Genomic DNA, 14,784 nt, shown 5'->3' with positions numbered 1-14,784 from the left:
TATTAACAACGTATGTTTGCAATAAATGTCTTGTACTTCTCTATACATTTTTAGATTGCCTTCATATTTTGCTGTTACAATCGCGATAATCGTTACACTGCTAGTGAAATTTCAGATTGTACATAACACGTTTATAAAACGTTCCGACGATTTGATGACATTTATGCGTTATGCTGTTAACACTAGAACGACCACACCAGTGAAATTGACTGGTTTTACAATTTTATTTTCAAATTTCTACTTCGTGTTATATTCTTTTCCGCAATGATGTAATGACTTTCGCGACGATAACTAAAAGAATAATATAATGAATTTTATTTTGTCTTGTTATTTCTATACTTAAACTCCCCCCTCGACATTTTTTTTTTTTTTTGATAACTGTATTATCACGTAAACAATTATTGTATACTCGATACAGCGTCCTTATGATATTCAACACTGAATCATCGATCACGCACCCCCTTTTTTTTTTTTGTTTTTTGGTTATATTCTGCGCTCCTCGATATTATTACTGTTAATAATATTTTCGATAAAAATAATAACTAATTATTGCACCTGGGCCCATAACCTGTTGCGATCCTATCTCTGAGTATAGAAATAACAACATTTTGTTTTTTATGTATTCAAACTGAAAATAATTTTGCATCAAGGCTACTTATACCAATACCAGTGAAAATGACTGGTACTTGTCGAAGTGTAAAAGGGTGCTGCAATCTGTTTATCGAACCCCAATTAACCAGTTTCCCCATTTTCTACAACTTGCCATACGTTTTTCAAATTTTTCGATATGACGATATCAGTTATCAGGAAAATTCCGGATCGATCGCTGGATCGCTAGATGCTAACACTAGAAACACCACACCAGTCAAAATGACTGGTTTATGACTGGCCCCAGATGGATTAATAATACCAAAAATGTACTATATAACATGGAATTCCTTCCGTAAGAGAGTAATAAATCAATAAATATAAAAATATTGTATTATTATTGTATTTTTTAAACACCAGTCGTTTTCACTGGTTTTGATAGAAATATCTTCGTGTTAACTATCGGTAGTTCTAGTGTTAAACACACGGTAAGCATCGCGTACCATTGCGTTTAGTTTGCGATCGGCGAACCACAATCTCGTTTCATAGCGCGTCCCAATCGAATTTCGCGAAAGAAACGCGAGAATACGGGTGGTTGCGACACCCGTAGAAATCGAATAGAAAACGGAAAGCTACGAACACCACGAGCTTTCCTTTTACCTTATTTATTTTCCGTTTGTGTTTCTTCCTATGTATATTCAAATTATCGATCGATTATCAATAAATAGTTGTATACAATTTTCACCTAACGTATGATCTTCAAAAGGAACGCAATATTTGCGCAATGATCTAATCTTCCTAATTATCAGCGAAGACTAACAATTACCTACTACTAACAATTAAATTTCTTTCGTTTCATAAGGTGATAATAGCTGGGCAACAATTTCTGTTTCATATTATTTTACTAAATTAAGTATGAACCATATCGTTCTATTTCTATTATTATGTTCGTGCATAATTCAATAAACTAATATAAAACAAAAACATTGCGCGTGTATTATTTCCTTATAAAACGAAAGAAACTTTCCGGACAATCTAATAGTTGTAAATAAAAGAATAGAAAATTCACGTAAAACCACTCCAAACTGGAGCATCTGCTTAAGCAACGATTAAACAAGTATATCACCGGCAATTTAGCGATGAGAGGCAGCGTCATTGTTTCGCATCTCGCTCACTGCGAGATAAAATCTATGTGCAACAGCTTGCTGCCGCAATCTCGGAAAAACCCGAGAGTGGAAGAAACGCGTGCAACGTTAGAAAACCGAGGACAGATCGATATCGAGGCGAGGCGAGGTAAAAAAGGTCGCACGAGTAGCTATTTACGTGCAACTTGAAACTCAGCCAGGAATACCGGTGTGTCGATCGTTATGGGAAATATGCAGAAAACGGTTCGCGTTTTCGACCTATTTCCTGGCTTTCTTTCCATAGCGGTCCGCCAGCACTTTCGCCACAGTCGGATACGTACAACGTCATGCACGCACGGTTATAACAACGAGACCAGACCAGACCAGACAGCCCGGTAATTCGTCTACGAGTTTCGTAATCTTTCTCACGAGTTACGTCCCGTTACACGGTCTTTGGATCCACCGATCCATAGATCTTTAACGCGGTTCTTATTTCACGTGTTTATCTATGTATTTGCATATGTTGTTGACATACGTTTAACCGTATGTTGGCAATGGAAATACGACGCATATCTAGAAAGTAATCTCCGATTGGAGAAGATTGGAAAAGAAACACAGGTTGCTCGATCAAGATGTTTGCCGTTGTTTCGTGTAACTTTAAGATATCGTCCATCAGGCGAGCGATAAATTCTGTGTGATAAAATTATTTTATCGTAAGACTGCGAAGGGGAAAAAAGTATTATAACTAGCTTATAAAGTATATTATTTATAATATTGTTATTTCTATAATATTTATATTATTAACACTTTGACTGCCACGCCGAAATCACGTGTTTCGCTCAGGACGCCACGGGAGTATTTTTATTATTCAAAGCATATAATGGCAAAATAATGATAAATTGATGATGTAAGACAACATTCTTCCCCGATGGACCGTTTATCTTATTGGTGGTCACGGGTGACCACCGTGACGCCTTGGTAACAGTTGATAGCGACATATTATAACAAGGCTTCGTTTATTTCAACAAACCATTCGCTTTCGTTATTTCGTCGTAGGCAAAACGTGCGAAATATATCGTTGAAACGTGTAGAAGATATTAGTAAACAGTATTAGGATTATTTTTAATGATTTCGACGAAACGTTCGGCTGAAATGGTACAGGTCCGCAAGAAAAATTATGTTTGCGATAAACCAATGGTAGTGTAGATTACAAGAGAGAAAAATGTGCTGTAGATTTATCAGATCGAATGATAGCATATTCTACACCACGTAGAAGAACCCTCGAGTGGTATATAAAATTAGCTTTAGAGTTATTGTTAGATACATCAATTTCAAACGCGATGATACTCTATAAACAAGCAACAAAACTAAAAATCAAGTTATTAGATTTTAGAATGGCACTCGCAATGCACCTCACACAGTGCCATTCGCCAGAGCCGTCAAATATACTTATTCGACAAAGATTGCGACACGAAATGCAGAAGAAAGAAGGGCAAGCGTACCTGGCACGAAAATTTTGCAGAGAGTGGTATAAAAAAATGTTAAACAATTGGGATGAAAAATTGCTATGAATCGGACCAAAAAGGTGATCACCTATCGTCCAGATTGTATCGACGAGCCACATTTATGTTTAAAGTGTTTTAACACAGTGCACCGTTAGATGCAAGATTTCTTCTCATTTTTTTATTAATGTTCTAATAAAAATGTTTGATTGTTCAATGGGACACTTTTAATTTCAAAGTATCTTCTATTTATCGGTTATATTCGAAATGCCCAAACTGTCAATTTTCATTCAATTTTTGCAATTGTAAGAAGTTGAAGCGCTCCGGTCACCAATGACCAACGTGGCGGTCGAAACGTTAATCAAAATTTGATTTAGAATTTGAATTTTTCATTTTTATTGTTATACAGAAAAATTAAAGTTGTAGAACGCAACGGCGAATATTTCGATCGAACAATTTGCAGCGCTATTTTCTAAGTAAACTCTCAATCTCGTTGAAAAATTTCGATTATTATCGTGGATATCTTCTCAGAGAAAACCTTTACGCAGGTGCGTCGTTTAACTGAAAAATAAAATATCCACGACTTGCTGTTCCAACAACGTAAAACACCCCATGTAGCCGCTAACAAGTAGCAGACAAGCAGTTACACAACGTCCTCGACGTAGAGTCCGATTAATTGTCCGAAACGTATCTTCGAAACTTTCACCGCTTAAGAATATTTCTCAATGCGAGATTACGAGATCGAACGACGTTTTGCTCGTTAGTTTCTGGTTTCGTTCGCTCGACGTCTATTTCGACCGTGAAACGCCGGAACCTTGCCCGTGTTTTACACTTACGATCGAAGGGCGCGGAGCTGGCGAGGGTTGCGTGACGACCACGCCACGCGATCGACCGCGTCTCACCGGTACAGCAAGTAAAGCGCCGTTTCACCGGTTCCGATCCTGTTCGCCGAACTGCTTTCGCTTTCACCGAAAAATGCGTGGTCAGGTTCCACGAGCCGCTTTTGACCCTTTTCAACAGACTCGCTCACGTAATCCATTCGACGTTGCGGCTCACGCGTATTGGCCACGAAACGGCTACAGCCTCGATGGATCGATGAGTCGAGAGATCGTCATCTTACGATGGACGTGTTAAAATTTGACGAATGTCTGTTCGCAGTCGTACCAGTGTCTCGGTATTAGTAACAAGTGGATTTTTTATGCATTTGTCAGATAAACATTGTAGGTGACTAAAGATAAATAACACGAGTTAAACGTGAAATGAAAAATTCATAATGCATTTTAGTATTTGTTTACAATGTGGCATCGTTCGATTATAACTTTATTCAGTCACAAATGATAGTATAACTTCTGAATTAATTTTAACACCACTAAATTGGTGTATTTTATCGTATACTGTACTTTATAAAATCTGAACAGTAATTAATTTGGAATAATTCCAGGTAAACGATAATTGATAACAACAACAAAAAAAAAAAGAAAACGCGTTGCAGAAGTCAAAAAGGCAGATCCTTCGTTCGGTCACACAGCGATGTTCTTAACAGGAAGATCTGCCTATTCGGTTGGCTAAGTGTTAAGGATGCATTTGCAGTGGCGGACAAAAGAAAGTTAAAAGTAATTTTACAAAACGGATTTTCACTACCCTGGAGTTAGTGAAGTTATTTGAATAGATTGATATTTTTATCCAGAGCCGGCGCGGTATACGAAAATTACCCAATTAAAAAACACCGATTCTGATTAACTTTTAACAGAATGATGATACTATTACCAGATGCAAGACATTTTTTTTTAGTAGCGATGATCCAGTTTAAAGGAGTGACAAAGATAACGAAAGTTCAGTGTAACTCCATGAAGTCCTCATATCCTGGAAACTACTTTAGATAAAAAAATCCGGGCGCATTCAGAGAAATGTATTTTTCAGAGAAATTAAACTACATCCATAGTTTTTTGCAAAAGTCATACATGATTACAGATTTTCTACTTTCATTAAATTTTTTCACACTTCAAAGCGAACTATGGATGCGAAAAAATATTACTTGGATTTGCTTAGAAAACTGCTTATAAAAAATATATAATATGTAACAGCATTTGTAAATAAATAGTCCCCCGTTGTAAAATTTAAGTGTCGAATTTGAATGTACATTTAGGCCTCGCAAAAGGTCACGCTGGCCCTCTTTTTATCGACTGCTTTCCTAATGTTAACACTTTGATTGCACAAAATGCAATAAAGCATTTAATGGCGAAATAATAATAAATTCCTAGATCGTTGTCTCGATGGAAAAATTAAAAAAAAAAAATTTTATTCTATAAAATATATTCTACAAAAATATTCTAAAAAAATATTCTATAAAATTTTATTCTAAAAATTTATTCTATATTTTCGACTCCTTTTTTCGCGTAGAATCACCCCCTTTCCGCTTGTACCGCCAATTACCAACCACCCTGTATAATAGTAAGGTATGTGCACACTTCTAACTTCAATTATATGATTATAAAGCAGCATTTACAATTATTTTCTAAGATGTGTTTATAATAATATTCGTAAATTACCCCTCAAAGATATGAAGTGCAACATTAGATGCAAAATTTGCTCTCATTTTTCTTTATTGATGTTCTAATAAAAGTGTTTAATTGTCCAATGGGTCACTTTTGATTTCACAGTATCTTCTATAAAATGCCCTAACTGTCAATTTTCATGTAATTTTTACAATCGCAAGAAGTTGATGCGCTCCGGTCACCGATGACCCAAAACTGGGATCACATGATCCGATAAATCGAATCCGAAAGAAGGAGCGTATCTGCATCGATCGAGTTCCACGTTCGCCTCTATAAGAAATAGTCGACACTTGATAAAATCCATAGAAACCCCCTTACCCGTCTGGCAACCCCTTTAAACCCCTGGCACGTGACTGGAGACGACGTATTTCGATCGTTCAAAGATCTCGATCGGACAGATGCGTTTAAGGAATTCGTAACGCGAAAGTAAAACACGCCGGGACACGAGAGACACATTCCTCGCGCATGATTGAGATTTTCTCTCTGAAAAGAAATTTCCCGGCTGTCTGTATTTTCCACGCGTCCGCGCAAACAACAATTCAGGAATGGACAGGAAGACAGACAACTTGGCGTTATAATGCACGACATTATGAACTCGGAAATATTCGATGTTTGTATTCACCTTATCCGCGAAACTGCATCGCATGAAATAATAGCCACGGACATTTGCATAAATACAAACGAATAAGTTTGTAAAACAGTTTCACTGCGCGCAGGAAACCACGTGTCACGTCATCGCGTAGTCAGCTTTTAAAAAAAGTTTGCGGATGAAACGTTTCACAACGTGGACAGAATCCGAGAAAAAGTGCGATCGTGGTTCTCACAACTCTCTTACGGAATGTCGTTTTTATCGTTTCTATTATGTCGCAATAAATACACGCATTCGTCTCGACAACCGATCGGTCCATTAAACGTCCAGCTTCCTGTTCATCGCCTCGCTCCTGCCTCGTTTGCTTCCTGCTAACCTGATTGTCGCCGTGTCGATTCGTAGTCGAAAGTCGATCAGACGACTATTACGACGTAGATCGCCTAATCGGAGCCAATGGATAACCGGTATCAAGTCCAGTGTCTGGATTTACATAACCACGAGAGAAGCTTACGAAACAGTTAGGCGTAGGGCTCGTTAAAGCGAGCTCGGCAGAAAACTCGAGAGAATCGATGGAGAACCGCGACGTTGGACTATTAAAAAAAAAAATTACTCGCAGATCACGTCAGCATGGGTCGGAGTATCTGGGTTAGAAATGAACGGAGCCTGTCCTCTGGCTGATTGCTGGCGATCGATTGCTTTCAACGAAGGATTCTATTTGTCCTGTTCGATTCGATTCCCTTCTAATCGAAGGACCCAGTCACGAACATCAACCGGAGGAATTAGCGTCATTTGCACTTTCCTCGATTCAGCTTTTTATTCGCCGGTCATTCCACTTGAGGATAATAAATCACCTCGGTTTAACGTGACTTGCACGCACAATCAATTTTACAAGTTTTTCCACACAAGCAGCCCGCTGTGCAACCGTGTGATTCACGGTCATTACCGAGTCGTGAACGTGAATAGTCGACGATCGAGTCGGTCGTATGCCGCGTTCGCTTAGCTTCTGCTTTAGGAGCGGAACAATTACACGGATTTTTTAACGCCGTTGCACGCTATAATTCGTCTACACTCGCTCGCGGCTTTTATTTTGTCGCCTGTCGAATCGTCGATGCGGCTTTTTTCAAACAGGCTCGCTTTACAGAGACGCAATCGCGTTTCTGCATCGTCGTCGTAGCACGCGGAATCCACTTTCATTTTGCGGGGTGAGTCGTCCTTTCGCCGTGCTCCGCACCTTCCTTCCGCTCTGCCACGGAGAAAGGAGAAAAGCGAAAGAATTTCGTGGCTCGAGAGAAACGATTGTTTCGATATTCCTCTTCTAAGAAATATACAGGGTGTCCGATCTTAACGTACGAGTGGACATTGCTAGTAAACTACCGGTTAGAGGAGAAGTTATAATTTTCCCGTAGATGGACGCGTGACATAGTATATTTCTCTTAGACATTGGGTTGGCAACTAAGTGATTGCGGATTTTTTCGTTAGGCGGTAATGGCAAATTCCGCAATCACTTAGTTGCCAATGTAATATGCACTGTAATACGCTAAACTTGAAACGTATAATTTGCACGTTTAATAAGTAGATTGCACGGATGTCTACGCGTTTATGAGAAAGGGGAATAGTCGAAATGCAGCTCGAGACAACTAAAATTCCAACGAGGCGTCGTTCTATTAGACGTAAAGTATCGTAGAAACACGATCATGAAAAACATAGATGAACCCGACGAAGACAACTTTCTCGTTTCGAACGATCGTAAGACGTCGAAACGAATGTACAAATTGCAAAAATTCGCGCGTTTTCTTCTAAAGGAAAGTCGATATTTATTCAGTGGAAATTGAACGAACTTTGTGAGTTATTGGGTTGGCAACTAAGTGATTGCGGATTTTGTCATTGCCATCTAATGGTACAGCTAGAAAAATTGAAAAACTTCATTTCTAAAAGTTTTTAGCAACAAGGGTTGGTCTGTAGCACGATACGCCTATAACTTCAAATACATCTTCAAGCGCTTGATTTTCTTCTGCTCATTTTGGATTTTTAATTTTTCCCACTCCGTTTCATACTCTGATATCCAATCTCTGGCTTTTTGCGTTCCATCAAATTGTTTTAAGCTGAAGTTCGCTTCTTCTTTCTCATAATTCCACATTTTTCCTTAATAAGTTACGAAGTGGTTCCAGGAGTTTGCAGGCATCTTCTATAAATTTAGAATAAAAATTCATTTTCTCCAGCAATTGTCTTACATTTTTTTTGTCCTTTGGGCGTTCAAATTCGCGTATTGCTCTCAGGTTATCTCTTCCTGGTCGCACACCGTCTGTTTCCATGATGCGACCAAGATATTTTACTGAACTTTTCGCAAAACTGATATTACCACCTAATGACAAAATCCGCAATCACTTAGTTGCCAACGCAATAATAGAATCATATCGTTTAGAATGCACCGCTCGAACAATCTTCACATTCTCTGTAAAACGTTATTAGCTTTTACACGTGGAGAAAGTGACTAGTTTAGCAGATATCTCAGCCTTGATTTGCTCAAATCTGTCGTATAAAAGAGAAGGAAGAAAATAAAAATAAAAAAGTGGTACGTTGCGAATTTTCCTGTACCTCGTACGAGTTTCATAGTGTAACTGTTAAAATATCTGCTAAATTAATTTTATTAATCCCTTAACGTACAAATAAGATGGAATTTGATGTTTCCCAAGAATAATATTTCATCTGACTCAACTGAACAGTTATATGCAAGCGTAGAAACAGAACATTTTATTTCTTAATTCACATTGCAAAATAAATATAACGTTTAATCAGGTTGATATATACTGTTAATGGACAGTAATTAAGTAACATTATAAGATAATAAATGAATAATTCCATAAAGTATGATACATTTGAAAACATTTTGCAACGTCTACAAGAACTAGACATTTCCTACACTGTCAAGTTGTTTCGCTTCTTATATTATTTTTTACGCACACATGGTATCTTTTTGCAGGATGTTCCATTTTATTAGTCGAAAATGTGGTCAATGTTTTGCTTGTAGCCGAGTTGGGCACTCACTTTGCGACCGTCTACCGTGTGTCGGATAATTAAGAACAGACAAATTGTGTAGCACATGTTCTGCGATATTCGATCGAAAATTTACAACCGATTGCTTTGCGGAATTAGGCAACTTAGAATACAGGACATAAGCGTTATAAGCAGCTATGTCAAGCAGATAAAAGAACATTTTAGATAAAACAGAATCGATACAGGACTTTCCGCGTCCGTTGCAGACAGTTGCTGACGTCTTGAAGACGTCATCGTATGCCAAGGGGTTAACACTTTGACTGCCACGCCGAAATCACATGCTTCGCTCAGGACACCACGGGAGTATTTTCATTATTCAAAGCATATAATGGCAAAATAATGATAAATTGATGATGTAAGACAACATTCTTCCCCGATGGACCGTTTATCTTATTGGTGGCCACGAGTGACCACCGTGACGCCTTGGTAACAGTTGATAGCGACAAATTATAACAAGGCTTCGTTTATTTCAACAAACCATTCGCTTTCGTTATTTCGTCGTAGGCAAAACGTGCGGAATATATTGTTGAAACGTGTAGAAGATATTAGTAAACAGTATTAGGATTATTTTTATGATTTCGACGAAACATTCGGCTGAAATGGTACAGGTCCGCAAGAAAAATTATGTTTGCGATAAACCAATGGTAGTGTAGATTACAAGAGAGGAAAATGTGCTGTAGATTTATCAGATCGAATGATAGCATATTCTACGCCACATAAAAGGACCCTGAAGTGGTATATAAAATTAGCTTTAGAGTTATTGTTAGATACATCAATTTCAAACGCGATGATACTCTATAAACAAGCAACAAAACTAAAAATCAAGTTATCAGATTTTAGAATGGCACTCGCAATGCACCTTACACAGTGCCATTCGCCAGAGCCGTCAAATTTACTTATTCGACAAAGATTGCGACACGAAATGCAGAAGAAAGAAGGGCAAGCGTACCTGGCACAAAAATTTTGCAGAGAGTGGTATAAAAAAATGTTAAACAGTTGGGATGAAAAATTGCTATGAATCGGACGAAAAAGGTGATCACCTATCATCCAGATTGTATCGACGAGCCACATTTATGTTTAAAGTGTTTTAACACAGTGCACCGTTAGATGCAAGATTTCTTCTCATTTTTTTATTAATGTTCTAATAAAAATGTTTGATTGCTCAATGGGACACTTTTTATTTCAAAGTATCTTCTATTTATCGGTTATATTCGAAATGCCCAAACTGTCAATTTTCATTCAATTTTTACAATTCTAAGAAATTGAAGCGCTCCGATCACCAATGACCTTCCTGGCGTTACAGGAGAAACCGTGATCAACGTGACAGTCAAAGTGTTAATGCTTCTTCCACGCGTACAAGTTAATAATCTTTTATAAAGAATGTCAAGATAGAATATGATTAGCGTATTTAAGAATACTCGGTCACGTCATCGAAATCCTAACGTAACTTGCGCAACGATTACTTGGATCAAATGTTTCAACAATTTTTACTCGTTTTTGAGCCATGTCACGCTCCACGATTGTTTCGCCATGAATCCGCCAGACAATTGCTAAAGCAGAACGAAAGATGATACACCGTTGCAGAATGGCGGTGACGTTAATCAGTTAGCACAATTAAACAATGTGCACTGTGTATCTTGTACATTCTACGTATGGAAATATGTGCGAAAATGTTGCCTGATTGCGATAATATAAAAATTTCAGAACGATTTTTCTAGCACGCCTAATATATTCGCAAGAGTTTTCCACGTCAAATACTTTCGCACTATTGGACTGGCAACTAAGTGATTGCGGATTTTGTCATTGCCACCTAATGACAAAATCCGCAACCACTTAGTTGCCAAGGCAATATAACCGTGGAATATCTTGGTATTTGCACGCCGATACTTTCTTCTGTCCACTGTTTTCCAAAGACTTCCGGTATGAGAACAGCGACGCGCGCTATCTATTTCGACGCCTCTGCAGCTTGCGGTTTTCTCATCGGCGAAAGTTCCGACCTCGAATCGATAGGTCGAAGTTCGAGGCGGCACCAGCCAGCCAGCCGTTCGCTCTAATTTTCTGCTCGTTACAAGTTCTCAAATGACCACGCCGATTAGTATTCTGCGAACGAACGGGCCAATAGATCGAGTACACTGCCGTCCAAAAGGAAACTGTACACTTTGGTCTATCAGAGCAGCGTCTAATGAACTTTTCCCATTTTGTTGGGGAAAATTGTACGCAAGATCGGATGGAAAACACGCACGCGAGATAATCCAGAAATATAACGTTAATCGATAATAAATCAAAGAAGTTTCATTTTATACGCTTATTACGGCGATGCTAAATTTGCATATCGATGAGATAAAAGTACTTGTTCATTTTCCTATGAAGAATTAAATCTATCCGAGGGAAAAGCTTGGATATTTTGATTTTGCAATCGTCTGTGACGAACGCGTCACTTTCACTTCGCAAGACAAATCGTTTTTCAATAGGAACATACAATGTCAGTGCGTTTAAGGCCATTTGAAAAATTGTTGGAAACTTCGTCTCTATTGCAAGCAAATTTTACACGTACGTCGATTAATATTATATAATAGTATAATAAATAAAATAATATTAATAATAATAGATAAAACTCGGCCAAATCCACTTGGTCCCTTAACAGACAGACGATCGACATTTTTCATTCCACTGGCCTGTGGCAGGTGGAAAAATCCAACGCATAAGGTCACAAGCCCTTTTTATTTGAATATCTAACATCTACATATTTTTCTATCTTGTACAATATATTAGGTTGTCCGGAAAGTATCTTTCTTTCGCAAACGTGTTTTTTACAACAGTGCACCATCGTACAAACGTAAAACCAAGGCTGTGAAATGTCACGGTGTTTATCTCAACAGAACAAAATGCATCATACGTAATTCAAGAAAGTAATGTAAAAGAAAAAACGTTATGCGTCTATTATTTCCTGATAAAACGAAAGAAACTTTTCGGACAACCTAAGACCTTTACTACCAGCCTTTCCATTAATTATTTATGCAAAAATTCCTTTCAAATTAAATTTACATGTTCTCAGTGCGAGCAAAATTAATGTAGATTATACAGTTTTTTAACACGCAGATTTAAAATAATAAATATATAGTTAAATATAATTATAAACAAATGAAACTCATTTGCTGTCTTGTTAATATTTGTTATGATACTTTTCCACATAATAATGCGAGTCGTCAGCTATTTGTTAGAATATGCACGCATTACCGTTGCTTTGTTTTCGCAAACATGACAATTCTCATCTCTACAAATGAACATGTTGATTCTTATTCATTTTACATAAATAGAAAACTAAAATCTCTTATAGCTTCGAATAAAGATGAAAGATGACATTAATTGTACTGAAAATTCATCAAAACTTATATGTCAGAAATCTTTAAGTCCTGCATGTTTGAATGGGTTTAAAATAAGAGTATTTCAAAGGATATTTTGTTTATCGCATAACAATTTTTATGTGATAAACATAAAATAAATAATATGACAAGACACAGTGATGATTTAAAACATTTCGTTCTAAAAACATCGACAGATTTTCTTCATCTAGTAAACATTACTAAACAAAATTTTAAGACTAAGCAATAAAATATACGTACATATGCAATGGTATTGTCTGATATTGCGAGTAATACAATCTTGTCGTAATCTGCGAGATGTTGTTACTTAGTTGTGTGCAATACGTGTAAATGTATTTAAATGTTTACAAGTGTATTGGGAGTCCTCCCTTGGATGATGCGAACAATATATGTAAAAATATATATAAAAACAATATATACAAGGTGGTAACAAGTGGTACAAGCGGAAAGGGGGCGATTCTACGTGAAAAAGGAAGTCGAAAATATAGAATAAAAATTTTTCGTTCGAGGCTTTGTTTTCGAGAAAATCGACTTTGAATTTTCGCTCGGTACGCGTGCGGTACGTTATAACGAATCTCACTGTAGATCGTTGTCTCGATGGAAAAATAAAAAAAAAAAAAATAAAAAAACTTTTATTCTATATTTTCGATTTCTTTTTTCGCGTAGAATCACCCCCTTTCAGCTTGTACCACCACTTACCAACCACCCTGTATATAATAGTATGCACTTCCTACGTTCCCCATAGCGTTTGTCGCTTTTGCTAATCTTTTCATCGCATACTAATTAAAAAAAAACAATTTATAAAACTATATATTACAAAAATAATTTAAATATTTACTATGATAGTCTGCGATAATTGTAATAAAATCACCTCGAATCTTCCGATCTGTTCTAATTTTCTAATTAATCCATTTCTGTCACCATCCCTGCCAAAAATCAGTTAGTAAACGAGCGTATAGTTTTGAATGACAGTGTACACAGAGGAGGAGGGCAAAAGGAAGATTGCCACATCGACGTTGGTCACTCGATCCAGTTCGACTCGGCACCGAAAGGGAATTCTCGAGAAACCGACCTCGTGCGATTTGGTCAAAACCTCGGGGCATCGAAACGAGCAGACAGGATCTCCAACAGGACGTTTCATACTCGAATTTCGTAATATCCTCCGCTTAAATGTCCGCTGACTTTCTCCACGGACCAATTCGACGGAAAATATTCCGCGAGATAATCTCGTCGGTAAGAGGCTGCAACGCGCGAATTGCCTGTCGAATAATTAATCGCGCAGCCTGCTCAATCGACCGATTACGCGATTAGACGAGTTTTCTCGTCGACATTCTCGATCGGCCATCGATCGCGTTTTAATTAACTGTTGAAGCCCAGTTGCGCTCGCGAAGGCCGGCCGCTCGCTACGGCGTCACTCGCCACTGCTTTTCCCGCGATATCCAACGATACGAACGAGTATCGCGACGAAAAGTTGGGAAATTTATATGGTTGTCCGAAAATGGTTTCTTTCGTTTTATAAGCAAATAATAGACGCACAATGTTTCTTCTTTTATATTAGTTTATTGAATTGTGCACGATCATAATAATAGAAATAAAAAGAAATGGACCTAATTCAATAAAATAATATAAAATAGAAATTGTCGTTCATCTATTGTCATCTTATGAAACGAAAGAAACTTTTCCATCGCCGATGGACCACGAGCAAACGCCTTTCATATGCACCGATTAATTGTCCTGAAGAAGCTAGCACGTCGGGAAACGATCTTTTGCAATGGCAGGTTGATTAGATGTTACAGGTCAATTTTCTAATCTTTTCTGCAAAGTATTTTATTATTTTGACAAATTCTACCGAGGCGGAGAAAATGATCCTGCAAGTCGCAGAGAAGCTTACGTTAAATGCAGAGATGCAGGCGTGTAACTGTTACGAGACGAAAGAAGGTCCTCTCTGTTTGCCCAAACACTTTCCACTCCTATTTTAACCCTTTGCAC

At 37.7% G+C, this 14,784-nt stretch overlaps 1 protein-coding gene across 25 annotated transcripts in view; it reads right to left on the bottom strand.

Annotated features, from left to right (window-relative positions):
* Positions 1 to 14,784, bottom strand: part of LOC117217118 — a 180,006-nt gene that overhangs the window by 48,477 nt on the left and 116,745 nt on the right. The gene's annotated exons all lie outside the window — the stretch shown is intronic.

Source organism: Bombus bifarius, unplaced genomic scaffold, assembly GCF_011952205.1.
Source record: "Bombus bifarius isolate JDL3187 unplaced genomic scaffold, Bbif_JDL3187 scf7180000007974, whole genome shotgun sequence".
NCBI lineage: Eukaryota > Metazoa > Arthropoda > Insecta > Hymenoptera > Apidae > Bombus > Bombus bifarius.
This window is presented reverse-complemented; position numbering and strand designations above follow the sequence as displayed.